The following is a 26,498-nucleotide window of genomic DNA, read 5'->3' on the forward strand; positions in this document are numbered from 1 at the left end:
AAAAAGTAGTCTAACCTGGAGTATTCAGTGTGGCGGGCTGAGTAAAAAGTGTATTCCTTATCGGTCTTGTGGGTGTCACGCCATACATCGAGCAGTCCTAGATCCTGCAGTATCCTATTGATCTTTTTGGCAACTAGGCTCATTTTCCTATTTTGATTTGTGCTGTCCAATTTTGAGTTTAGAATTGTGTTAAAATCCCCTCCACAGATAAGAGTGCCAGTGGTTTCTGTGGCAATTAAATCAAATACCTTCCTATAGAAGACCATGTCACTCCCTGGGGGTGCGTATACATTAAATAATGTAACTTCCTTGTTATCCAGTTTACATTTAACAAGTATAAATCTACCCTCCTTGTCTTTTATTTCTGACATAAACTCAAAATTAACTGAATTTGGGATTAAGATTGCAACTCCCCTTCTACCCATTTTGTAAGAAGAAAAAAAAGTGTTCCTATCCCATTTTCTTGAGTTTCTCGTGTTCAGGTGTGGATAAGTGAGTTTCCTGCCAGAATAGTATGTCAACTCTCTCCCGTTTCATCTTTGCTATTACCTTACTTCTCTTGATGGCACTCCCCAGTCCGTTTACATTGAGACTTATGACCTTAAATTCCCGATGTTGCATCGATATAAATGAAAATATAAATGCCTGCTTATCATGAACCTAAAAATGAATGAAAATTCAAGAACGATAATAAAGTAAACCAAAGTGGGAAAGTACTTTGGTATTTGGACTCCCATGTCAGAGGACTGTCTCTTGCCTCTGGGGTTTGAGGGGATGAGCCTGTCCGCAGGATGGGCCCCTCGCTCAGATATGAAAATGCGTGACGTAGTCACAAACAAGACCTGGTGGAAGCGAAAATAATAAGGGCGCCTATTTCGTTGCTTATACACATCGGTTAATTACAAGTGAAAACTATATCGGTCATGCGTGCATATCATGAATCCTCCCCTTGATATGCCCTTCTGTCGCCCCGTTGTCAATGTGTCATTAATCCTTAGCTAATATATATGTTATTAACGTGACGCTACTTAATGTGTTCATAAAGAACTAATTTGTTCTTTTGAATGAGTTTTTACAGTTTACTTTAGTATAAATACTGTAGTAAAAGAAAAAGAGTAGTCATTACTGTAGTGTTTTTGCAGACTGTAGTGTACTGTAGTATTTACTACAGTTTTTGTTTTATTACCTTTGACATAGAAGGGGGGTGGGGGGGTCTCCTTGAGATAACCTACTGGAGAAATACTAAAAGAGTACATTTTCCATAACCCGTAGGTAGGTAGGGAGGTAGGACTGGATTCTGAGCAGACAGTAGGATAATCCTTTTGGGTTCCATGTAAAACCCTTTCCACAGAGGGTCCTACGCGGAGCCCAAAATGGTTGTGCCTAGAAACAAAAATGGTTCTCTTATGGGGACAGCCGAAGAACCCTTTTGGCATCCTTTTTCCTAAGAGTGTATGTAAGTGCTGTTCATTGACTACAGTTCAGCATTCAACACTATTGTTCCCTCCGAGCTCATCATCAAGGTCAGAGCCCTGGGTCTGGACACTACCCTCTGCCACTTGATCCTGGACTTTCTGACAGGCAGACCACAGGCTGGGAGGGATTGTCAACAACCCCTCCTCCACACTGACTCTTAACACAGGTGCCCTCCAGAGGTGTGTTCTGTTCACCCACGACTGCATGGCTTGGGTGAACCATTTTGGGCTCCATGCATGACACCAACTCCATCATCAAGTTTGCTGATGACAGCATGGTTGTAGACCTGATAACCAACAATGACGAGTCAGCCTATAGGGAGGAGGTAAGTGAACTGTCATTGTGGTGCCAGGACAACAACCTCTCCCGGAACGTCAGCAAAACAAAGGAGCTGATTGCTGACTTCAGGAAGCAGAGGAGGCAACATGTCCCGATCCACAGGACTGCAGTAGAGAGAGTCAGCCGTTTTAAGTCCCTCTGCGTCCACATCACCTATTACTTGACATGGACCAACAAGACCACCACTCTTGTCAAGAAGGGCGCCACAGCACCACTACTTCCTAAGGTGGCGGAGGAAATTCGGCATGCCAGACCGGGTCCTTTCCAAATACTACCGCTGATCAATCGAGAGCAAGGCCCTCCAGATGGCCCAGTACATCACTGGGGCCGTGTTCCCACCCATCCAGGACATCTACTTGAATTGGTTCCTGAGGAAGTCTCGCAGCATCAACAAGGACCCCACACACCCCAGCCACGAGCTGTCCCTTACCGTTGGGAAGATGGTATTGGAGCATGAAAGTTATCTAAGGCACTGGCATCGCAGTGCTATCTGTGCCACTAGAGATTCTGGGTTCGAGTCCAGGCTCTGTCACAGCCGTCCGCAACCGGGAGATCCATGGCTCTGCGTCGTCCGGGTTAGTGGAGGGTTTGGCTGGCAGGGATGTCCTTGTCCCATCGCGCGACACATTGGTGCGGCTGGCTTCCGGGTTAAGTGGGCATTTTGTCAAGAAGCAGTGCGGCTTGGTTGGGTTGGGTTGTGTTTTGGAGGACGCATGGCTCTCGACCTTCACCTCTCCCGAGTGCGTACGGGAGTTGCAGCGATGAGACAAGACTGTAACAATTGGATACCACGAAATTGGGTATAAAGGTATTGGAGCATAAGGTCTCCCACATGAAAAAATGATATGGTGTGTACTATGGTAGGAATACTATAGTATTCACTGTAGAATACTGTAGTATTTACAGTTTACTTCAGTATAAATACTGTAGTAAAAGAAAAAGAGTAGATTATACTATAGTCATTACTTTAGTGTTTTTGCAGACTGTAGTATATGGTAGTATTTACTGTAGTATTTACTAAAGTGTTTTTGTTTTATTATCTTTGACATGGAAGGGTGGGCAGGGGGTCTCCTTGAGGAAACCTAAATACTAAAAGAGCACATTTTCCATAACCTGTAGGTAGGTAGGACTGGAATCTGAACAGACAGTTTGGACAGACAGTTCTGCTCTTTTATATTTTTATATTTTTATTTTTTATTTCACCTTTATTTAACCAGGTAGGCTAGTTGAGAACAAGTTCTCATTTGCAACTGCGACCTGGCCAAGATAAAGCATAGCAGTGTGAACAGACAACAACACAGAGTTACACATGGAATAAACAATAAACAAGTCAATAACATGGTAGAAAAAAAGAGAATCTATATACAATGTGTGCAAAAGGCATGAGGAGGTAGGCAATAAATCGAATAATTACAATTTAGCAGATTAACACTGGAGTGATAAATCATCAGATGATCATGTGCAAGTAGAGATACTGGTGTGCAAAAGAGCAGAAAAGTAATAAATAAAAGCAGTATGGGGGTGAGGTAGGTAAATTGGGTGGTAGTTTACAGATGGACTATGTACAGCTGCAGCGATCGGTTAGCTGCTCGGATAGCAGATGTTTAAAGTTGTTGAGGGAGATAAAAGTCTCCAACTTCAGAGATTTTTGCAATTCGTTCCAGTCGCAGGCAGCAGAGAACTGGAAGGAAAGGCGTCCAAATGAGGTTTTGGCTTTAGGGATGATCAGTGAGATACACCTGCTGGAGCGCGTGCTACGGGTGGGTGTAGCCATCGGACCAGTGAACTGAGATAAGGCGGCACTTTACTAGCATAGCCTTGTAGATGACCTGGAGCCAGTGGGTCTGACGACGAACATGTAGCGAGGGCCAGCCGACTAGGGCATACAGGTCGCAGTGGTGGTCGTCTAAAGGTGCTTTAGTAACAAAACGGATGGCACTGTGATAAACTGCATCCAGTTTGCTGAGTAGAGTATTGGAAGCTATTTTGTAGATGACATCGCCGAAGTCGAGGATCGGTAGGATAGTCAGTTTTACTATGGTAAGTTTGGCGGCGTGAGTGAAGGAGGCTTTGTTGCGAAATAGAACGCGACTAGATTTGATTTTGGATTGGAGATGTTTGATATGAGTCTGGAAGGAGAGTTTGCAGTCTAGCCAGACCACTAGGTATTTATAGATGTCCAATATTCTAGGTCGGAACCGTCCAGGGTGGTGATGCTAGTCGGGCGTGCGGGTGCAGGCAGCGAACGGTTGAAAAGCATGCATTTGGTTTTACTAGCGTTTAAGAGCAGTTGGAGGCTCTTATATAACCTGGAGCAAACACAATATATGGTCTATACTTGGTATGTTGGTTTCTCAGTTACGGGTGCCACAAATTGGCATATGGGGGAGGGGAATGGGCAGGATAAATGCTAATTAAATACTGTAGTATTTACTATAGTTAAAAAAATAGTGTTTTTGCAGACATTTCGGTAGTACAACACATGATCGAAGGACACTACGGTGTGTAGTATAGAATTCTGCAGTATACAACAGAATTCTATATTAAGTACTGTAGCATTCTATAGTAAACTGTAGTATTTTTCTATGTGATACCAACAGGCTCAGAGACAGTTTCAATCTATAAGACATTAGACTGCTGAACACTTGAACTGGACAGACACCTGCACTGACTTTTCGCAGCTTAGCACACCTGCACTCAGCTACACATCCACACAGACACACACACACACACATACACACAATCACAACTGCTGCTACCAGACTCTCATTTACTATTGCTAATACTGCGCAATTTAGACACTTGCACCCCCAGTCCCCCCTTCCCTGATACATGTGTAAATATTGTACTGTAAATTGTGTCTTCTCGTATCATACTAAAATGTTCATTCTAATCTACTGAGCCATTTCCTTTATGTTCGTATTCTTATCTTTTATTATGTCTTATTGTTGTTGCATTGTCAAGAAGGAACTGCAAGTAAGCATTTCGTTGAGTCATTTAGCAGATGCTCTTATCCAGAAGCAATTTAGTGAGTGCATTCATCTTAAGATAGCTAGGTGGGACAACACATTCTCAGTCATAGTCTCACAGCAAACTCAGTGCTAGTGGTTGGTGGGGGGGGGGGGGTTGCTGTGGGATTATTTTCGATACTCTTTGAAGAGGTAGGGTTTCAGATGTTTTTAAGAGATGGGCAGGGACTCTGCTGTCCTCTGCGTCAGGGGCAAGCTGGTTACCATTGGGATGCCAGGACAGAGAAGAGATGTGACTGTGTTAAGCTGCCCTCTTGTAGGGGTGGAAGGGCCAAGAGACCAGAGGTGGCAGACCGGAGTACTCGGGTTGGGGTGTAGGGTTTGAGCATAACCTGAATGTAGGGAGGGGTGGTTCCTCCTGCTGCTCCTTGGCAAGTACAGTTGTGGCCAAATGTTTTGAGGATGACACAAATATTAATTTCCACAAAGTCTGCTGCCTCAGTGTCTTTAGATATTTTTGTCAGATGTTACTATGGAATACTGAAGTATAATTACAAGCATTTCATAAGTGTCAAAGGCTTTTATTGACAATGACATGAAGTTGATGCAAAGAGTCAATATGTGCAGTGTTGACCCCTCTTTTTCAAGACCTCTGCAATCCGCCTGCCCTGGCATGCTGTGAAATTAACTTCTGGGCCACATCCTGACTGATGGCAGCACATTCTTGCATAATCAATGCTTGGAGTTTGTCAGAATTTGTGGGTTTTTGTTTTGTCCACTCGCCTCTTGAGGATTGACCACAAGTTCTCAATGGGATTAAGGTCTGGGGAGTTTCCTGGCCAAGGACCCAAATATCGATGTTTTGTTCCCCGAGCCACGTAGTTATCACTTTTGCCTCATGGCAAAGTGCTCCATCATGCTGGAAAAGGCATTGTTTCGTCACCAAACTGTTCCTGGATGGTTGGGAGAAGTTGCTCTCGGAGGACGAAGTTGGTACCATACTTTATCCATGGCTGTGTTCTTAGGCAAAATTGTGAGTGAGCCCACTCCCTTGGCTAGAAGCAACCCCACACTGAATGGTCTCAGGATGCTTTACTGTTGGCATGACACAGGACTGATGGTAGCGCTCACCTTGTCTTCTCTGAACAAGCTTTTTTCCAGATGCCCCAACAATTGGAAAGGGATTCATCAGAGAAAATGACTTTACCCAGTCCTCAGCAGTCCAATCCCTGTACCCTTTGCAGAATATCAGTCTGTCCCTGATGTTTTTCCTGGAGAGAAGTGGCTTCTTTGCTGCCCTTCTTGACACCAGGTATCCTCCAAAGTCTTCGCCTCACTGTGCGTGCAGATGCACTCACACCTGCCTGCTGCCATTCCTGAGAAAGCTCTGTACTGGTGGTGCCCCGATCCCGCAGCTGAATCAACTTTAGGAGACGGTCCTGGCACTTGCTGGACTTTCTTGGGCGCCCTGAAGCCCTTTTCACAGCAACCGCTCTCCTTGAAGTTCTTGATGATCCGATAAATGGTTGATTTAGGTGCAATCTTACTGGCAGCAATATCCTTGCATGTGAAGCCCTTTTTGAGCAAAGCAATGATGACGGCATGTATTTCCTTGCAGGTAACCATGGTTGACAGAGGAAGAACAATGATTCCAAGCACCACCCTCCTTTTGAAGCTTCCAGTCTGTTATTCGAACTCAATCAGCATGACAGAGTGATCTCCATCCTTGTCCTCGTCAACATTCACACCTGTGTTAATGAGAGAATCACTGACATGATGTCAGCTGGTCCTTTTGTGGCAGGGCTGAAATGCAGTGGAAATTATTTTTGGGGGGATTCAGTTCATTTGCAGAGCAAATAGGGACTTTGCATGACGGCATCTAGTGCAGACACAGATCCTCTCCACGCCATCTGGAAGGAGCAGTCTGCCAGGTAGGATGCAATCCAAGAGTGTGCAGAGCCTGAGACGCCCAGCCCTGAGGGTGGAGAGGAGGATCTGATGATTCACGGTGTCAAAGGCAGCGGATAGATCTAGGAGGAGGAGAACAGAGGAGAGAGTCAGCTTTGCCAGAGCACAGAGCCTCCGAGACACAGAGGAGAGTGGTCTCGGTTAAGTGACCCATCTGGTTTGGGTCAAGAAGATCATTCTGAGAGAGATAATGAGATAGTTGGTCAGAGACAACATGCTCAAGTGTTTAAAAAAAAGAAAAAAAAGAAGGGATACCGGTCTGTAGTTTTGGACGTCAGAGGGGTCGAGTGTTGGTTCCTTGAGGAGGGGAGCAACTCTGGCCATTTTGAAGTCAGAGGGGACGCAGCCAGTGATCAGGGATGAGTTGATGAGAGAAGTGAGGAATGAGAGAAGGTCTCCAGAGATTTCCTGGAGAAGGGAGGAGGGATGGGATAGAGGGGGCAGGTTGTTGGGTGGCCAGACACCACTAGTCACAGGATTTCTTCTGGAGGGAGAGGGGAGAAAGAGGTCAAGGCGTAGGGTAGTTCTGTGTGAGTGGGACCAGTGGACTCAATAGGCTGAGGGAACGAGGAGCGGCTGTCGACCTTATTTTCAAAGTGGTTGACAAAGTCGTCAGCAGAGAGGGAGGAGGGAGAGAAAGGAAATTAAGGATTAAAGAGGGAGGAGAAGGTGGCTGTCACGGATCCCCACGGTACTGTTGCTCATTCCGTTCACTATCTCCGGAGGTCTACCTCACCGGCCTTTTAGGCGTCACTGAACTGGATCATTACCACCAACCCCGGACTGTCTTGTCTCATTACGCACACCTGGTTCTCATTCCACCTGATTAGTATGTGTATGATTGTGCCCTCTGTTCCCCATTGTCCTTATCGATTATTGTTCCATGTCCGTTGGTCTTGTGAGTACCTGTGCTCTGTTGTATCGGCTTTCGTGCTACGTTTACTGTACATTGTATTACGGTTTACACACCGTGTTAGTGTGCACTTGTTATTACGGGTTTCGTCCCCTGTATTGTCTCGTCCCGTGTATTTATTAAAGGTTTACACCTCGCTCTTTTTTCTGGGTTACATCCCTCCCTGTTTTTATATATATATATATATATATACACGTGTTTGTTTTGGGCTTTGTCCCTGTCATTTTCATGACGTACTCTATTTTGGTTAGGGGGGAGGGGAAATGATTTTCGTATTCCTGCTCCTGTCTCCTATCATTATACAACGTGACAGTGGCAAAGAGTTTTCTAGGGTTAGAGGCAGAAACGTTCAATTTAGAGTGATAGAAAGTGGCTTTAGCAGCAGATACAGAGGAATAGAAAGGTAAAGAGGAGGGATTGAAAGGTGATTATTATTATTTGACCATGCTGGTCATTTATGAACATTTGAACATCTTGGCCATGTTCTGTTATAATCTCCACCCGGCACAGCCAGAAGAGGACTGGCCATCCCTCATAGCCTGGTTCCTCTCTAGGTTTCTTCCTAGGGAGGTTTTCCTAGCCACCGTGCTTCTACACCTGCATTGCTTGCTGTTTGGGGTTTTAGGCTGAGTTTCTGTACAGCACTTTGAGATATCAGCTGATGTAAGAAGGGCTAAATAAATACATTTAATTTCATTGATTTGATGATCCGTCCGGATGTTTAGTGTTCTTCCATTTTTGCTCAGCTGCCCACAGCCCCCCGTTCAGGGAGCTCTCAGTGAGTGACTCAGTCACTGAGCAGGGGGGAAGGGCCGAGTCAGCCGGAAGAAAAGGGGTCGGCGAGAGTCATAGGATGCAGAAAGTGTGGAGAGTAGGGTCGAAGAGGCAACAAAAAAAATTGAGACAGCATTGGTAGAATGATTTTCCAGAAGGGAAAGATGATAGGACAGAAGGAGATGGAGGAGTGGGCGAGAGAGAGCGAAGATTGCGACGGCGCCTAACCATCTGGGTAGAGCCTGAATGGGTAGGGTTGGAGGAGTGGGAGAGAGAAAATGAAACAAAGCAGTGATCAGGGACCTGGAGGGGCGGTTTGCGCTGAGATTAGTTGGCGAACACCATCTAGTAAAGATGAGGTCAAGTGCATTGCCTGCCTTGTGAGTGGGAGGGGACGGGAAAGGGTGAGGTCAAAAGAGGACCTGGCATCGGAATGTAAATGATATCATTATATTACACTGCCTTGGATGGTATTGCATCAGACGGTCATACCGCGTGGGTCTTTCTATGTCTCACAGCTACTATTTATTGTGTGTCCTTTTGGACCTGCTTTTTGGGACAACATATGTCTTCGGGATGTCCATCTTGCCATCTCTACCTAATGCTCTGGGTCATAAAGTCTTGTTGTGTAAGCTAAAAGCAACTCATATCTCAACACACGTTACTGCGTCTGTTGACAAATGGATGATGATGAAATGTCTTCCGGCCAAGAAACTAGGCCTGTTTTTAAACTGCTAGTGTCTCATGCCAGTTTGGCCTGAGCTTATCACTGTTTCGTTTTCACAGTAGGCCATTCTTGTTAGGCTATAACTTGACACGACTCGTCAGGCCATGCGTTACACCGGGACAAAGCAGGCATCATCGAGAAGGCATCACCGAGAGGTCACGGAAAGTGTAGCCACTTTATCACTGATTTCATCGCCGCTCTCGTATACCTGCCACCTCTCCGATTCAAAGTGGCACAAAAGGCGGCATACAATTACTCCCCAAGGAGTGCCTCCTAAATACCCGACTCACAGATTGTTCTGTTGTTGGAGACACCTGATCTCCTGCTACACTGTAGCTCATGTGCTTCACCATCAATAATGTACAGTCTATGGCTGCAGGCCTGAGTGTCAGACACCATCTTGGCTCTTGCGGCTCTGCGTTCGCATGGAGGTGACTGTAAAGAGACACTCTGCCTGTGCGGAGTGGCTCCCTCCTTGGGCGTGTTTGGTCTGTACGATCGGCTACATTGGCGGACTGCCAGCGGCGGGAGTTTAACAGAACCTGTCACAGGATCCATTACCGCACACAGCACAGCTATATAACGGTGTGAGGGACTCACTCCCTGCCCCCTACTCCCACCTCCCTCCCCTAACCCACTCCATGCCTTGTTTTGGGACAGTTACTAAGGGAACCATGGTTTGGGGAGACTGCCAATGTGAACGCTGTGCCGTCATCCGCGTGCTTGTTCCCCTGCCAGCACGACTTGATTGTTGTTGTGGTTATCCGGTGTGGAGGGAAAGAGGAAGGGAGGGAAGAGAAATGAGCTTGACTTAATGATGAACTTAGGCGAGATCAGCGGGGGAATTTTGGCTACCGTGCCTTCGCCAGGACTGACCAGTACAGATAGTGTAGAAATGATTCACTCAGCCGCTGCTTCTCCAGTTGAATATCTATCTCAATCAATATCCATGCTAGGGTACCTGCATGTCTACATAATTGTTATCTCTAGTAAATGTTTTCTTTTTGTTCTGCTTGCATTAGACCAAGACGGCTCATTTGAAGTGCATTGGTAGTAAAACCTATCTTTTAACAACGCACACCTGGCCATTGCCAAGAAGGCAGTTTGTATATATTTACCAATTCCCAAAACAACACCTGACTCAGTCAAAACCCCATTCATTTATTAACATCTCTCTTAGATGATTAGACTCCAGCTCTCACCGTGCTATAGTTTATTACTGGGCTTTTACACGTTTGGAACAGCATTGCCTTCCCAGTCAGTCACTGGGGGCAGTACAGCCTATTTTTAGAACCAATGGCTGCTCAATGGCAGGTTCACGTGAGGACAGGCCAGGTGCAGTATTGCACTGTACTCTAGCTCTATCCCACTATCATTTATTAGCTGCTGCCTGGTGAGCAGAAAGGTATAAGTAATCAGGTCTTGTGAAGGCAGTGTAAAGCCTGTATACTCTTGTTTTTATAGGTCTGACTCCCTTCAGCCGAGCCTTCCGGCTAAATATTTATTAAAACATGGAGAAAGACAGGGGGCTAGGCTAGGTTAAACTATGCTAGGCCTAGCTCTGTACTGTAGCTTTAGCCATCTTAGCAAAGATTTATTGTAATTGTAGCGAGCAGTTTTGTGGCTTCTAGAAATACCTAGATGACCTTTACCTTTTAGGGATCACCAGTGACCCTTTAGCCACCTCAGCTGATGTACCCTATTTGTCGAGAGCGGTCATTAACCTAGTATGTTTTTTAGCCCTCGAGCTGGATTAGCCTTGAACTCCTCATACACGAGGAGATGTTATTGGCTCTGGGGGGTCTGTAAACAGACAATGTTTCAGTCTCATGGCCCTGCCTGCTACCAACGCTCCGAATGTTGGCTCTCTTTCAACGCCCCCTACTCCCTCAACTCCTTCTCCCGATCACACATGCTAAAGGCTAAAGGAGGCCATAACCCCACCAACGATCTAAAAGACAAAGGCAGGCTTGTGACTTTAACCGATAAAGCCCCCTCTGTTCATGGTAGAGATCCATTGGTGTCGCCTCTCCACAAGGACAATGCGTTTAAACATGAGAGCACATAGGCAGCGGCCGTTCTCCCCTTCTAGTGGCCTGGGTCTGGGCCAGAGAAACAAAACCGCCTGGCAGGCAGACAGGCCTGCCAAAGAGAGACGCATTACCCCAGGGCCTGGCAATGTACTGCAGTACCATGTCATGGTAAGTAAATCGTGTACATTACACACAAACACTCACACATACACACGTCCGCTCAGGTTAGCAGAAAAACGTACACACGCGCTCACAGATGCTCTTACACAGCGCGCACACACACACACACACACACACACACACACACACACACACACACAACACACACACACACACACACACACACACACACACACACCACACACACACACACACACACACACACACACACACACACACACACACACACACACACACACACACAGAGGGTGGCTAGCAGCGGGATTGGAGCTGAGCTAAGACAAATAAGGGTGGGTCCATGTCTTTACTCCCGTGGTTCTGGAAGGAAAGTATTACTACTATTACATGTCATCATAATGGGAGCATTAATCATCAAGCATGTCAGCTCATTTTGCCATGCGGCCTTAATATAACGAATACAGAGAATATATCTCAGCAGCAGCGACAGGCCCTCACCCTAACTATGAAGAACAGAACGTCTGTGTCTATGGGGCAGGGTTTCCGTTAATGTGGTGCCTGACACTTGACCGGCAGCATTTTAATTTATGCAGTGGTTGTGTAACCTGATTAGGGTTACACAACGGTTCCACCCACGGTTCTCAGAAGGACAGGAATGACAGAAATCACATTTAGTTTATGGTAATTCATCTTAACAGAACATGCAACTCAGAACGCAGTGGCGTGCGTCATTCTTACCGAATTCCGATGAGCAATTTGAAGATGTCCATAAGGCTAGGGGAAGCTAAGTTTTCCCTAAAGTAAATTGAATTAAGTTGCCAAAATGATATAGCCTAATTCGTTTACTCCGGTCTATACAGAAATAAATCCTTCAAAATAGGCTACTAAACCAGAAAGCGTGATTCGGCCACTGATGATCATTAGCTTAACCTGCTGTCGGAAGAGCTCGCAATTTGGGCAGAGCGCGTTGAGTTGCGACTGTCAGTGAAAAGCAGCCAGACATATCGCAATATTTAAACAGACAATCGCTGGAAAAACAATTTAGAAAACAAATGGTTATTGCTGTAAAGAAAAGACAATGAAGAGACTCCAATCTGTCTTTTTTGTTCTAAAAATCCCCTACTTAATTGAGCGATCTTATTGGCACCAGCGGAGAACATCGGGCCCTATGAAATCATTTATCATTCACTGTCTTTATCATTGGGTCAGTGCCATTTTTTTTGTTTTTGGACAGTAATTTCCTCCTCCAGGTCAGAAGGACGTCATATTGTATTTGTGTCTCCCCTTTTCGTAATATATGGATCAGGCGACGTTGTTTGTATTGATCTGTTTGGCAGTGTCAGCAGAGTAGGCTACGCTGTAATTGTTGTCGTATTAAAAATGACTCTGCTAATATCTCCATTCATAGAAAATGTAGTATGTCAATCTACAATCGCCCATAGAAGAAAAGTGTACCTATTCTATTGGTCAGCTTGTAGGTCTGTGCGAGAAAGAAATATCCTATTCCAAACAGACTCTGGGACAGTTGTGGGACGATAGATCCCAAATTCTTAAAACCCTTAGGCCTAGGCTACATCCCCCAAAAAACGTTAAAAAGCAATGAGGCTCATGCAACAGATCAGAACGCTTAGCATAAAATGTTGATCAACTATTATTTCCTCACTTTACAAGTGCAGCAATGTGCACAAGGCAGTAGGCTACTTGCAAATGTTCATTCCATAATGCAATTAGCGGGAAAACACCATTGTGAGAGATGAAAATATCAGTTAGAAAGAGGGGAGATCTAAAGATGCAACAACTAGCATGGGTTGCTAATATGACTATGATAATGCCTTTGGCTACTGGACAATGAATGAAAGTTGATTTGAAAACCAATAGAACATGGGAGAAAAGGGCTACTGTTTCAATGTCATATGGAAGTCTTTATAAAATAATTGCCTGCACGTTTGGTTGGATTCTGCCTAGGCTACTTTGAAGCAAGGTAAGACATGCCTCATAATATGTAGTAAAACGTTCTGGTTTCAAACAATTAAGTAAATGGTTTCAAAACGCATACTGCCTCCAGCTCATTGCAAAGTGGTGTGTCTTGCTCAAGCCTGCCTAGTTGCCTATGCACTTGAATGGCGAATGGAAAGCGTGCTTCAATTACCAGCTGAGAAATAAAAATAGAAGCTCTTTTTAATTGTGGCCATTGTTTTTTTGTTTTTTTTACATACRATTTCCTTTATAATTGTTGTGCAATGATTGGGCTTATTAAAGCATGTTTCACTCCAGCAGCAACAAACAGCTGTTTGAGCTGTATCGGCAGCTCTCACGCTACATCGACTGGTATTTGAATCAATGAATAGGCTAAAATCCATTATTTTGCTATGGGAATGTTTTTTTCCCCCTGTATAATTGGCCGGCGCCAATTTTATTTAACAGCTTTGAAATTATTATTTTTGCCAAAAAACGTCTATTACCGGCTAATGGAAACCCTGCTATAGGGTATGGACTCCCCACCCTCCAAAACTGAGCTATACCTTATTTTCCTATTTCTTTCCCCTAGTTTTCTTCCTTTCTTTCTCCATCTATTTCTCTCTCTCCCTGTCTCTCTCTGTTCTGATTTCTTCAGGCTGGGTCATAGGGTACTGATAGCGCTCACTCTCTTCCTCTTTTTCTCTCCCCATGTCACCCTTTCCCCTTCTCTCCCTCTCAGAGTGTCTGCAGAGGGCATGCGACATCACATGGAGGGGCCAGAAAGGGAGAGAGACAGCACACATACCTACAGCACTGCTGCTCACTCAGTACTAAAACGTACACCCTTGCACATACAGAAAGACACACACTGACAAATCCATGGAGAGGAGCAAATTGAGCTATGCCCAAGCAGACACACAGTCTCTTTTTTATTACATCTCTCACCCACAAACAGCTCCCAAATCCTCTGTGTGTGTGTGTGTGTGTGTGTGTGTGTGTGTGTGTGTGTGTGTGTGTGTGTGTGTGTGTGTGTGTGTGTGTGTGTGTGTGTGTGTGTGTGTGGTGTGTGTGTGTGTGTGTGTGTGTGTGTGTGTGTGTGTGTGGTGTGGTGTGTTTGTGTTGCCTGTCAGTGGGAATCAGATGTGATTGTGTGAGGAGGAGGGTATGCTGGGCATTTGGATGTGCTCTCTCTCTCTCTCCTCTCTAGGGGTGTGCTATAAATCACTGTTGTTGTTTTCTCTTATGTCACTGTTGTTTTAATGGGGCCAATCAATATCTCTGAACGGGACATCAGTGGAACCAGAGGGTCTTGACGAGCGGCTAGCTCTCTAGGGAGACATTGGCTGTCTGTGTGTTGTGTGTGTGTGCTCGTATAATTAGACCAAAAATATATATATATTCCCAACAAAGCTGTTGTTGCTATTTCCGATGCTAACTCTATTAATAGACCGTTGGTCGTGTTATCAACTCTTTTAGCTGTTGACAGATGCCGACATGTCTGTCTATCAATATGACCTCACGCGGAAAATGTGCGCCAGAACGTTGATGTTATTATCTGGTGTTTATCTCGTTTCAAACCAAAGCTCGCCAATGGAATGGATGGACGTTCGAGTCTTGAACTATTCATGCGGGTGGAATCAAAGATCAAGGTTGTGGTATTCCGACTTGTCTTCCAGCTTTTGTGCTGTGACTGTGAACTCGGAGGGCCCATGTTTTAATGGCATGGCAGCACATAGCAGCTGTCGTCTTTAATTATGGAAGAGTGATAGCTTGGCCTCACGGCTCGTTCCCCTTCCTTTCCCTTCTTTTCACATTTTGATACTCCTCCTCTCCTCTCTTCTTTTCAACACCGACTTCATACAGCCCCTTGATTTCCTCCCCTTTCCTGCACGGAGTAATCCCCTGAATTGCATGTGTTACGTCCGCTAAGCAGCGCTGAATGGGGCAGGATGGGCGCCAGGCACTAATCGCGTTCAGCCCCCCGATGCTAGCTCTTTGCCCCTGGTCTCTGGTGTTACAATGTGAATGGATGCTGTTCGGCCTGTATCACACCTCAGCTGTTGCCAGGCACCTGTTGCCCCCCCCCCCCCGCGCCCATGTTGAAACCATATTGAAACCATGTTGAATGAGACGCACCATGTTGAATGAGACGTACCATGTTGAAAGAGGCACGCGAGATAGACAGCAACATAGGCATTCACTAATGCACCGTGTTGAAAGAGACACGCGAGATGGACATGGGACTGGGAAGTGACTGAGTCTTGATATGTGTGTTCTACTGTAACTATAACGACGTGGGTACAGTAAGCCTTGCAGGGTGCCTCACACCCAGCGAGCTGTGATTGGGCTTGACGTGGGGGGCACAGTGGTGAATATTGGGAAGGGCACAGAGATGGCTGTCATGAGGGTGGGCTGCCCATCCCAATAAAAGGTTCCTAACATGGCAGGACAGGGTTAATAGGGCTTAAAGCATTCTCACATTCATAGGACCTGACCTAACTGGTAAGAGAGGCTTAGACGGGACACGGTGTTCCACAAACCAATGTGGGTCCTTTGACATGTGTATCACCAGGCCTAGCCGATGCTTTCCAGTCCAGATTGTTTCATTTGTTTAACTATCCATCACTAAGGGCTCTATTTTAATTAACAAACCTTACACAATGGTCAATCTAAGTGCAGGCGGTAGCGCTATAGGTTCAGGGGTGTGTCAGAAATATTTTACGATTATTGGCGCACTTGCTAGCGTTGGCTGGGATTTGATGAATAAACTACTTGTGGGTGTGTCGAGGCTTGGCCCCTCACTGGCCAATCAGAATGTGCTCCATTGCGAAATATGTGGTTGCTTCAAGTTGTGTATTTCTGGCCTTTTATGTATTGCCTTGGAATCAACTCCAATTTCAATGGTAGTCCGTTATAGTTTGTTAAATGGCTTACAGAAACAAAATAAAAAAATGTAGACCTATCTTTTCTAAATATTTTACGTTGAACCCATTTGCAGTCCACATTGTTCTAAGTAATTGCATAGCTTCAATAGCATTCACATTGATACAGGGGCTAGGCCTACTGTAAATTGCATTATGGTTGAGTATGGACATGCCAAACATTGTCAATAAGCAATATTAAATTCATTATTGATAATGCCTAAAAAGAGAACGAATAATTTGAATGAAATTCTAAACTAAACTACAACTTGTTTTAAATAGGCTATGTCACACTTACAGGACGCATAATTTATCCCGTGGCCATATAATATTAAAACAACGCAGACTACGGAGGGTTTTACGACATGTTCAAACTTTTCACAGTAGCGGGACAAAGATCCAAGATAAAGTGAAAATGTCCACTCACCCTTTCTGCTCCCAAATAGACCTATGTTTTATGGACATAATCAGAACCATTTTACAGATCAGATCGCATTCACACATCTCCAGAAGTTGCATTGCGTGAGTGCCACAGACATTGTAACCATAAAACCAGGAAAGGTGAATCATTCCAATAAGATTTGTTGTGATAAAATGTCATTAAAAACAAAAAATCTGCTCTTCTTTTTTTTACTACAACAACAACAATAAATACATGTAAAATGTAATGATATCATAAAATCGGCAGGATAAAAAAGACACGCGTCGCTGTTAATCCAGCCTTCGTTATAGTATGCCTAAGGGAGGACTTGGGTTTTGAATATATGAAATGGAAAACAAGCAATTGTTACAGGTTATAGATAACTTCTAAATATGCGGTTCACCAATATTCACCGAGGTTCTCATCTCTCATAGGGCTGGAAAATGCCAGTGCGCCAGTTTTTAGATGACGAAATTGCAGTCTAACGTGTTTGACACTAGCGCCGCTTTAACGCCAGGCGAAAATAGAGCCTTAAGTGTGCACCGTACTTAAACAGTTTGCATTTATCCAATCATGAGAGTAATCTGAATTAGACATAGGCCTAACCCAATTCCATAGCATTTTCCTTCAAGGGATATGTATTTCCCCTCAGAGAGCCGCAAATAGGATATGTATTTCTGTGTATTCGTTCTTTCATGAGGTTAAGCACAATGCATTTACACACAACGGCCCAATAGCAGCTCCCTCGTGCTTTCCGTCCTTCCCCACATCCTTCCTGACCCATCCTTCCTGACCCATCCATGCAAATTAACTGGGGCAAACTTCTGTTCGCTGCTTGACCCGCAATGCATTTGAGTTTTGACAAACCCATCTGCATTGTCTTCCCCCTCCCTCTCACCCCTTTTCTGGGAGCTGCCCAGCCATGAAGCTTCTTGTCAACGTGGCCTTGTTTTTCTCTACCACTCTTTCCCTCCTGCTCTCTCGATCTCTTCTCTCCCCCTCCTCTTTGAGTGCTGTGCATTATACGGCTTCCCAACAATGTGAACGTATTATTTTAGTGGCTCTAAACAGCCGCCCTTGGAATGACACTATGAACACGTTGTGTTTTTAAAATGATTTGGCTAGTTTGGACACACAGATGGACTGCAGGTCATTTAGTGTAATGTCCGTGTGTGTGTGTGTGGTCAGGGAGTGGCAGGTAGCCTAGCGGTTAAGCTTAAGCGYGCTGGCCCAGTAACCGAAAGGTCGTTGGTTTGAACCCCCAAGCCAACTAGGTAATAAATCTGTCAATGTACCCTTGAGCAAGACGCTTAATCCTAGTTGCTCTGTAAATCACTCTGGATAAGAGCGTCTGCTAAAGTGTAAGTGTTCTCTTGAGAAGTGCATGGAATTGGACCATTTTGTTGTGGCTCAGTTGGTAGAACATTGCGCTTGCAACGCCAAGGTTGTGAGTTCGAAAAGAAATTGAAGTATGAAAATCTATGCACTCACTACTGTAAGTCGCTCTGGATAAGAGCATCTGATAAATGACTGAAATGTAAATGTCTTGTCCTAGGTCAAGAACATGGGATATAAATCATTGAAAGGGCTGGACAATGGTGGAGTCATGCAAGAGTGATCATCTGATATTGCGGGCATGGTTATCGTGTTATTTTTGAAACAATGCCATTTAAGACATGTATAAGATCAGACAACTGCTAGAATTGGTTGTAAAAAAGTACTTCAGAAAGTACTTCAGAAAGTACTTATATCCCTTGACTTATTCCACACTTTGTTGTGTTACAGCACAAAATTACAAAATTGAATAAATAGAGTTTTTCTCTCACTCATCTACACACACACACACACAATATCCCATAATGACAAAGTAAAAACGTGTTTTTCGATTTTCTTTGCACATTTATTGAAAATTAAATACAGAAATATCTCATTTACATAAGTTTTCACACCCCTGAGTCAATACTTTGTAGGAGCACCTTTGGTGGCGATTACAGCTTTGAGTCGTCTTGGGKATGTCTGTATCAGCTTTGCTTCCTTGCAGATTTTCTCAAGTTCTGTTAAGTTAGATAGGGAGCGGAGTTGAACAGCAGTCTTCCAGTCTTTCCACAGATTTTGAATGGGATTCAAGTCTTGGCTTTGGCTGGGCGACTCAAGTACTTTCACATTATTTTTCTGAAGCCATTCCAGCTTTGCTTTGGCTGTATGCTTGGGGTCATTGTCCTACTGGAACGTAAATCTTCGCCCCAGTCTAAGGTCGTTTGCGCTGTGAAGCAAGTTCTCATCAAGGATTTGCCTGTATTTGGCTCCATTCATTGTTCCCTCTATCTTTACCAGTCTACCAGTCCCTGCTTCTGAAAAGCATTCCCATAACATGATGCTGCCACCCGCATGCTTCACCATAGAGGTGGTGTTAGACGGGTGATGAGCTGTGCCTGGTTTTCTCCAGATATAGGTCTTTGCATTCAGACCAAGTGTTACATTTTTGCCTCATCAGACCACAGAATCTTTTGCCTTATGCTCTCAGAGTCTTTCATATGCTTTTTTTTGCAAACTCCAGACGTGCTATCATTTGCCTTTTTCTCAGGAGGTGCTTCCGTCTGGCCACTCTACCATAAAGCCCAGATTGGTGAAGTGCTAGAGAGACTACGATCCTTCTGGCAGGTTCTACCATATCAGCCAAGGAACTCTGTAGTTCTGTCAGAGTGGTCATTGGATTCTTGGTCACCTCCGTGACCAAGGTAATCTTTTCCGGTTGCTTAGTTTGGTTGGACGGCCAGCTCTAGGCAGAGTCTGGGTAGTTCCATATTTTTTCCATTTTTCCATGGCGACCACTGTGCTCTTGGAAACTTTCAAMACTAGAAATTGTTTTCTACCCTTCCCCAGATATATGCCTCCTCACAATTCTATCTCGGAGATCTACGGACAGTTCCATGGGCTTCATGCTATAGTTTCTGCTCTGACATGCGCTGTCAACTATGGGACCAACTATAGACAGGTGTGTTTCTTTTAATTTGGAGTGTCATAGCAAAGGAGTGTGAATACTTATGTAAAGGAATACTTAATGAAGGCACTGTATGTACAATAATAACCTGAATCTCTATCGAAGCCAGATGTACAAATGCCACAATAGGTGCTTGCATGTGTGCGTGCCTGTCTCTCACACCATCATGCATGAGCAACTCTGCTGTGGTGCCAGGATGTGCGATACCAGTGGCACAGTGTAGAACAAGCACTGAACATGTAGGCGATTGGCACTGCCCTGCCCTACGGACTCAACCCGGGTGTCCATTCCATGCCCTGGCATGGGTCCCCTTTCAACCCCCTGATTTTGCACACACAAACACACAAACACAAAAACAGAGACCATGTGTGGGAAGGGCAGTGACTAGAGTTTCATCAATGTACAGAACCCCTCTGTGTCTCTTATTGACAATGGATGCTTTCCCGCCATCGCTCCCCTGCCTACTCTTGAAAAGCCATTCGACCCTCAGGCTGCTGGTATGAAAATTGAGCATTGCCATTGTTTCCTGATAAAATTTCCCATTCATAACCTAACCTACTCTCTGCCTGACTGGGATTTTTTCTGCAGTTTTGTCTTCTTCATTGTCTCGCGTGATTATAAAGATATTSAAAGGTTAGTGTGTTTGTTTTTAGGTGGTTATGGAGGTCAGAGTTCAACATCATGGGGCGCCACATAATCAGTCCAGTAACCATGGCAACACTCCAAAGCCAACGGCACAGGGTCTATCAGGGATGCGCACGCCATCCATCGGTGCTCCCTAGCTGAGTCTGATCCCAGAGAGTAGCCGCCAATTGCCAAAGCTCCCATGATGCAACAGACCCTCTGGTTTCATATGGAAGACGAAGGATGCTTGAGATTCAAAGTGCATATCTAATGAAACAATACAAGCTCCCCGGACCCATGTGCTGGCTAGTCAAGAGAGAAATGCAGCTTATTACATTTTTCATCTTTGCTGGTTTACTTCACCTATGAAATCAGGAAAAAGGTAGCCACTTGAAAGTAAAATGATTGAAATTTCTCCGCGACCCTTGATGTCTGATTACCGCAATTGCAAAAGTACTCAATAGCCGTAACTGGGTCATCGCTGCATAGGCGACTTACAGTAACCCCACTGCTGGATATCTTAATAAGTCTTGCCATGTTTCAGTCACTGAACCTGTGACATGGCAGTGAATTAGCCCTACAACATCAAAGCCCTTCTCTGGCCACTAGAGAAGGGGCCCTTTCAGGTGGGGAAAACTTGGGGCCCACTGAATCTAGCCCCCAAGATGTTTTCAGTTGAAACAGACACACTTTATACCTTATCCTCATGTGATCTGCCTTGAATCACTGTAGAAGAGTTTCTCTGGTGTGCTTATCTTGGCTGGGGTGTGATTTTTCACACAACCCAACACCTTCCTTAGTCAGTAGCGAGGGGAAAACGCATCCCCACAAAAAGTGTAGTCGCCTTCTAACCAGGAATCTCGTAACCTACACCCTGGAGCCATGCACATGTTAAAATGCAGCTTGACTTGCACTCGGGATTGATTGTTCTGCGTGCCGAGCGAGCTGCTCGGAAAGGCTGCGGAGCTACTGTTGCTATCTCATTCACACTAGCAGGGAGAGGCCCTTTTTATTTTGATTTGATTAAAAGGTTCTCAGATTCAAGAGGAAGTTGCGGACGGACTATCTATCAGGGCTGACTTTTTTTGAAGGTCTGCTTTGTGTTAGATCGTGTCATGACCAATGAAATTGATTGAGAGGACCAGTCACAGATCACTTTGAAAGGAGTAGACTGTTTTTATATGGAGCGTTTAACAGCTTCCCATAGTAAATGTGGAGTATGACGATTATGAAGGGCTGTTGGTAGGCAGGGCTTGACCTCGATCCCCTAGGCTTGTCTTAAGTCAGATAGATTTAGGGCTGCCCTCAACAACAGCAAAAATACTGGTCGACCTAGAGTCATCTGTTCTTTCGACCAATCAATTGGTCAAAATGTTAAAACGTGTATTTTTCCCTATATAGGCATTCCCTACGTGTTTTAATAAAGCTACTGAGCTTGTCTGACGCTTTAAGCACAATGTAATCAAATAATTAAGACACASAAATTACTCAAGAGGGAACCAGAGATAGCCTAACCAGAAGAAGAAAAAAAACTGTTCCTGACCCACTTCTTCCCGCTGCTGTTGGCCTTTGCAGATTTTTGCTGTTACCCTCCTGAAGTTGCTGGTAGGTAATAGGTTACACCAAGGGTCGGCAACCTTTTCCATTTGGAGTGCCAATTTATCTTTCCATTTCTATCGATCTGTGTGGCAGTTATGATTTTCATATGTACTTTTTTCGTGGAACAGTTTCCTTTCATTTATAACAAAGTCTTCGTATCTCCAAATCATTATCATATGGTTAATCAAAATTCTAAAAGTAACCTCTGTTGCCATTGCCAACTATGTAAAAATAGCCTACATAAAGCCAACAAATAAAAACATTTCAGCCTGCAGGTAGAAAAAAATCCTGATAAAAATAAATATCCTATAAATCACATTGTCTACACATGGCCTGTCTTCAAGGAACTTGAAACATTGTATGGGTCAGGCCTGAAGCTCTCTCTAGCAAACTTGCAACATTGTATAAAATATTCTGGGCCCTCTGAGTTTCCTGCACAAGTGAGCTCCGGGCAGACATAGCTGTAGGCTATTCGCGCAAGAGATAAGAAGTAATCAGGTAGACCTATTTTATGACAATTCCACTGGATCAGAACATTACATTTTTTCCCCCTTTCAGGCTGAGTGGTGGTTATCGAAAGAGAGCTGGAGAGATTTCTTTAAAATAGGCTATGTTGAGGAACTATTGTCATTCTCAATGGATGTAAAAACAGACTTAATTTACTTGCTGTTTGAGGTGAAGAGAAAATTGCTTTGAGAAGCTCCACAGTGGTAGTGAGTTAAGACAATCAGAAATACTATCAGATTCCCAAATGGCACATTTATAGGCCTACATTTGCGCACAGGCCAGGTAGCCTAGGCCTACTTCTATGTACAGTGCATTTGGAAAGTATTCAGACCCCTTGACTTTTCCACGTTGTCACGTTACAGCCTTATTCTTAAATGGATCTAATCGTTTTTTCCCCTTATCAAGCTACACACAATACTCCATAATGACATAAGTATTCAGACCCTTTACTCAGTACTTTGTTGAAGCACCTTTAGCAGCAAATACAGCCTCGGGAATACTTGGGTATGACGCTACGAGCTTGGCACAACTGTATTTGTGGAGTTTCTCAAATTCTTCTCTGCAGATCCTCTCAAGCTCTGTCAGGTTGGATGGGGAGTGTCACTGCACAGCTATTTTCATCTCCAGAGATGTTCGTTCGTGTTCAAATCCGGGCTCTTGCTGGGCCACTCAAGGACATTCAGAGACGTGTCCCAAAGCCACTCCTGGGTTGTCTTGGCTATGTGCTTAGGGTTGTTGTCCTGTTGGAAGGTGAACCTTCGCCCCAGTCTGTGGTCCTGAGCTCTCTGGAGCAGGTTTTCATCAAGGATCTCCCTGTACTTTGCTCCGTTCATCTTTCCCTCGATCCTGGCTAGTCTCCCAGTCCCTGCCGCTGATAAACATCCCCACAGCATGATGCTGCCACCACCATCCTTCACCGTAGGGATGGTGCATATTTTCCTCCAGACGTGACGCTTGGCATTCAGGCCAAAGAGTTCAATCTTGGTTTCATCAGACCAGATAATCTTGTTTCTCATGGTCTGAGAGTCCTTTAGGTGCCTTTTGGCAAACTCCAAGTGGGCTGTCATATGCCTTTTACTGAGGAGTGGCTTTCATCTGGTCACTCTACCATAGAGGCCTGATTGGTGGAGTGCTGCAGAGATGGTTGTCCTTCTGGAAGGTTCTCCCATCTCCACAGAGGAACTCTGGAGCTCTGTCAGAGTGACCATCGAGTTCTTGGTCACCTCCCTGACCAAGGCCCTTCTCCGATTGCTCAGTTTGGCCGGGTGGAAAAGGAAAACATCTTCCATTTAACAATGATGGAGGCCACTGTGTTCTTGGGGAAATTCAATGCTGCCGAAATGTTTTGGTATGCCTCCCCAGACCTTTTCCTCGACACAATCCTGTCTCGGAGCTCTACGGACAATTCCTTTGACCTCATGGCTTGTTTTTTGCTCTGACATGCACTGTCAACTGTGGGACCTTACATAGACAGGTGTGCGCCTTTCCAAATCATGTCCAATCAATTGAATTTACCACAGGTGGATTCCAATCAAGTTGTAGAAACATCTCAAGAATGATCAATGAAAACAGAATACAGCTGTGCTCATTTTTAAAAACATGTTTGCACTTCCATTGTGGGGTATGGTGTGTTGATTGCAGATGATTTTTGAAATGTATTTAATCCATTTTAGAGTTAGGCTGTAACGTAGAAAAATGTGGAAAAAGTCAAGGGGTGTGAATACTTTCCGAATGCACGGTATATTTCTGCGCTTTTAAATGGATTATTAATGATTAGTGGAATTTCATTCTGACAAAGACAACCTTTCATAGGGCTGAGGCGAGAATAGTGGAGTTGGCACCGGCCGTCTCACTCTGAAGGTAAAGCACCCGAGACTTGACTTTGAAACCTGTTTCTTTTACCAGAATAGAATCACTCCTCGACCTTGAGTCTGCTCTCCAGCTTTTCCTCCTTTTCGTCCTGCTTTGCTTTTCCCCCCTGTGTTTCCTCCCTGGCCTACTCCATCCATCAATTGTTGTAACACGACTGCTGGGATGGATACCCTGATAGTTTTTGTCACATACTGTCTGTGACAAGAGGGGTAGAAGTATTTGACCCAGCCTTCTCTCACACCCTGTTCCCATATACTGCTTGCTCACTCGCCTCGTCGTGAGCACATAGTGGAGTTATTCTCAGCGAGTCTCTCTCCACGGAACGTCTGATACCTATTCCTTAACTACACCCCCACCACCACCAACCACACCCACACACACAGATACACAAACAACCCTCCACCCCAAAAGCCCCCTCCCCCCGCCCCTGAGTCTCTGTCTACAAGCCCATGAGGTCCTCTGAGCAAACATAGCTCCCGACCTCGACCCTCTCTAATCAGGCACAAATTAGGCATGTCGAGAAGAGACCCCCCCCTACCACTAACATCCCACCCCCTCCATCACATCTCCACAGGGCCAGCTTTCTGGGAGCTGTATCTACTCTTGCCGTGAGGGAGGGATCCCCCCCAATTTTATGGGCTTGTAGCGGCATCTTGACCCTTTTCTCCACCACACACACACAACACACACACACACACACACACACCACACACACACACACACACACACACACACACACACACACACACACACACACACTCATACACACATACATAGGCACACACACCCTCCTCCGGCGCTTCTCTTCCGATGGGACTGTAATGACATTAACAGCTTCTTCCTCCCGGTGAACCTTGGAACAGTTTCCACTTTGTACCCATTTCTTCTTCTCCGCTCTTTTTTTCTCTCCTTCCTCCTCTCCGAGACCCGTGTAGCCCAATTAAGAGTAAAGCAAAGGACGCCGTGAAAGCCAGGGGTCTACAATAACAGAAGCCAGGGGTCTACAAGAGCTGATTTACGTATTCAGATTCAGCCCCAGACATGTAAAGAATCCAGATCTGAGTTCCCAGGCCCCCGGCTAGCTAACTCACCAGCAAAGCTTGTCCAGCCCCAGCACCACCTAAAGAGAGGGAGGGTAGCGTTGGTGGGTGGTGCTGTTGCTGATGGTCTTTGTACTGCCTGGCACTGTTTGTTTTCTATATGCTTCTATTTCCCCCTTCCAACTTTACTGTACCTCCTGGCCCCACCTCTGAACAATCTCCTGTTTATTTCTCACAGGGCGGAAGCCATCGTCCCACAGAACATACTAAAGGCCTGGGGAAGTCATTAACCACCACACACTACAGGACACTGGTAGGTTCTGCTGCCTGCTTCTCTCTCCTTATAGCTATATGTAGTATGTCTGTGGACTGTATGCACATACACACACACATATATATATATATTTATATGCACACACATTCTCTCTCTCCTTTCTCAATCTCACTCACTCAGGCAGGGTAACTTATAGCCCCGTCTGCAGGGTGATGTATCGACTCCCACTGATCGGATGCCAAGAATTCCCAAAAGGGTTTTTATGCTGCCTTCGTCCTACTGTGGAAATATGTCCGCGCTCCTTGTCAGATTTCTTTCCTCCATCCATCTCTCTCTTCTCTCTCTCTCTCCCTCTCTCTTTCCAAAATGATGTGCGTTTCCAGTGTGGCGTTAAAGTCAGGGTCCTGATATTTACGGTAACATTTCCTGCCTCCCGCCAGTCCAATGCAGGAAATCCAAGAGGCACATTCCATGGTGTTTCCCTAAGCCGGGGGCCTTGTGTGTCTGCTCGGCTCAGAACCCCCTACTCCCACTCACTGGAATATGGGACGTTTTGTGGAATAATATGATAATGTGGTGTGCATGGATACCTAAGTCTAAATGCCCTGTCTAGGAGGTTGGCCAATAGTGCCAATAAAAAGTATACACCCCCTTTAACTTTTTTCACATTGTGTCAGTACCTTAGAGTTTAATGTGTTTATATAAGGATTTCCCCCCACTTATCTACACACCATGCGCCACAGTTTTAAGGGGACTTTTTTTTATTGAAAAAATACACTGAACAATGTGTTCGCAGTAATAGCTACTGTAAATTGGACAGTGCAGTTATATTAACAAGAGTTTAAGATTTCATCCAATATTAGACACTTATATATACCGACATTTGTTGTTTCTCTAAAATCTGCGATCTTGACATAACGCGCTGCATGATTTACAACTGTCC

At 44.9% G+C, this 26,498-nt stretch overlaps 1 protein-coding gene across 2 annotated transcripts in view; it reads left to right on the forward strand.

Moving 5' to 3' along the window:
- Positions 1-26,498, forward strand: part of LOC111967678 (thyroid hormone receptor alpha-B) — a 180,758-nt gene that overhangs the window by 56,870 nt on the left and 97,390 nt on the right. For both annotated transcript variants that reach the window (XM_070444841.1, XM_070444842.1), the window contains exon 2: positions 25,520-25,594. The gene's annotated coding sequence lies outside the window, so the exon portion shown is untranslated. The remainder of the gene's footprint in view (positions 1-25,519; positions 25,595-26,498) is intronic.

Source organism: Salvelinus sp. IW2-2015, linkage group LG8 (assembly GCF_002910315.2).
Source record: "Salvelinus sp. IW2-2015 linkage group LG8, ASM291031v2, whole genome shotgun sequence".
Lineage (NCBI taxonomy): Eukaryota > Metazoa > Chordata > Actinopteri > Salmoniformes > Salmonidae > Salvelinus > Salvelinus sp. IW2-2015.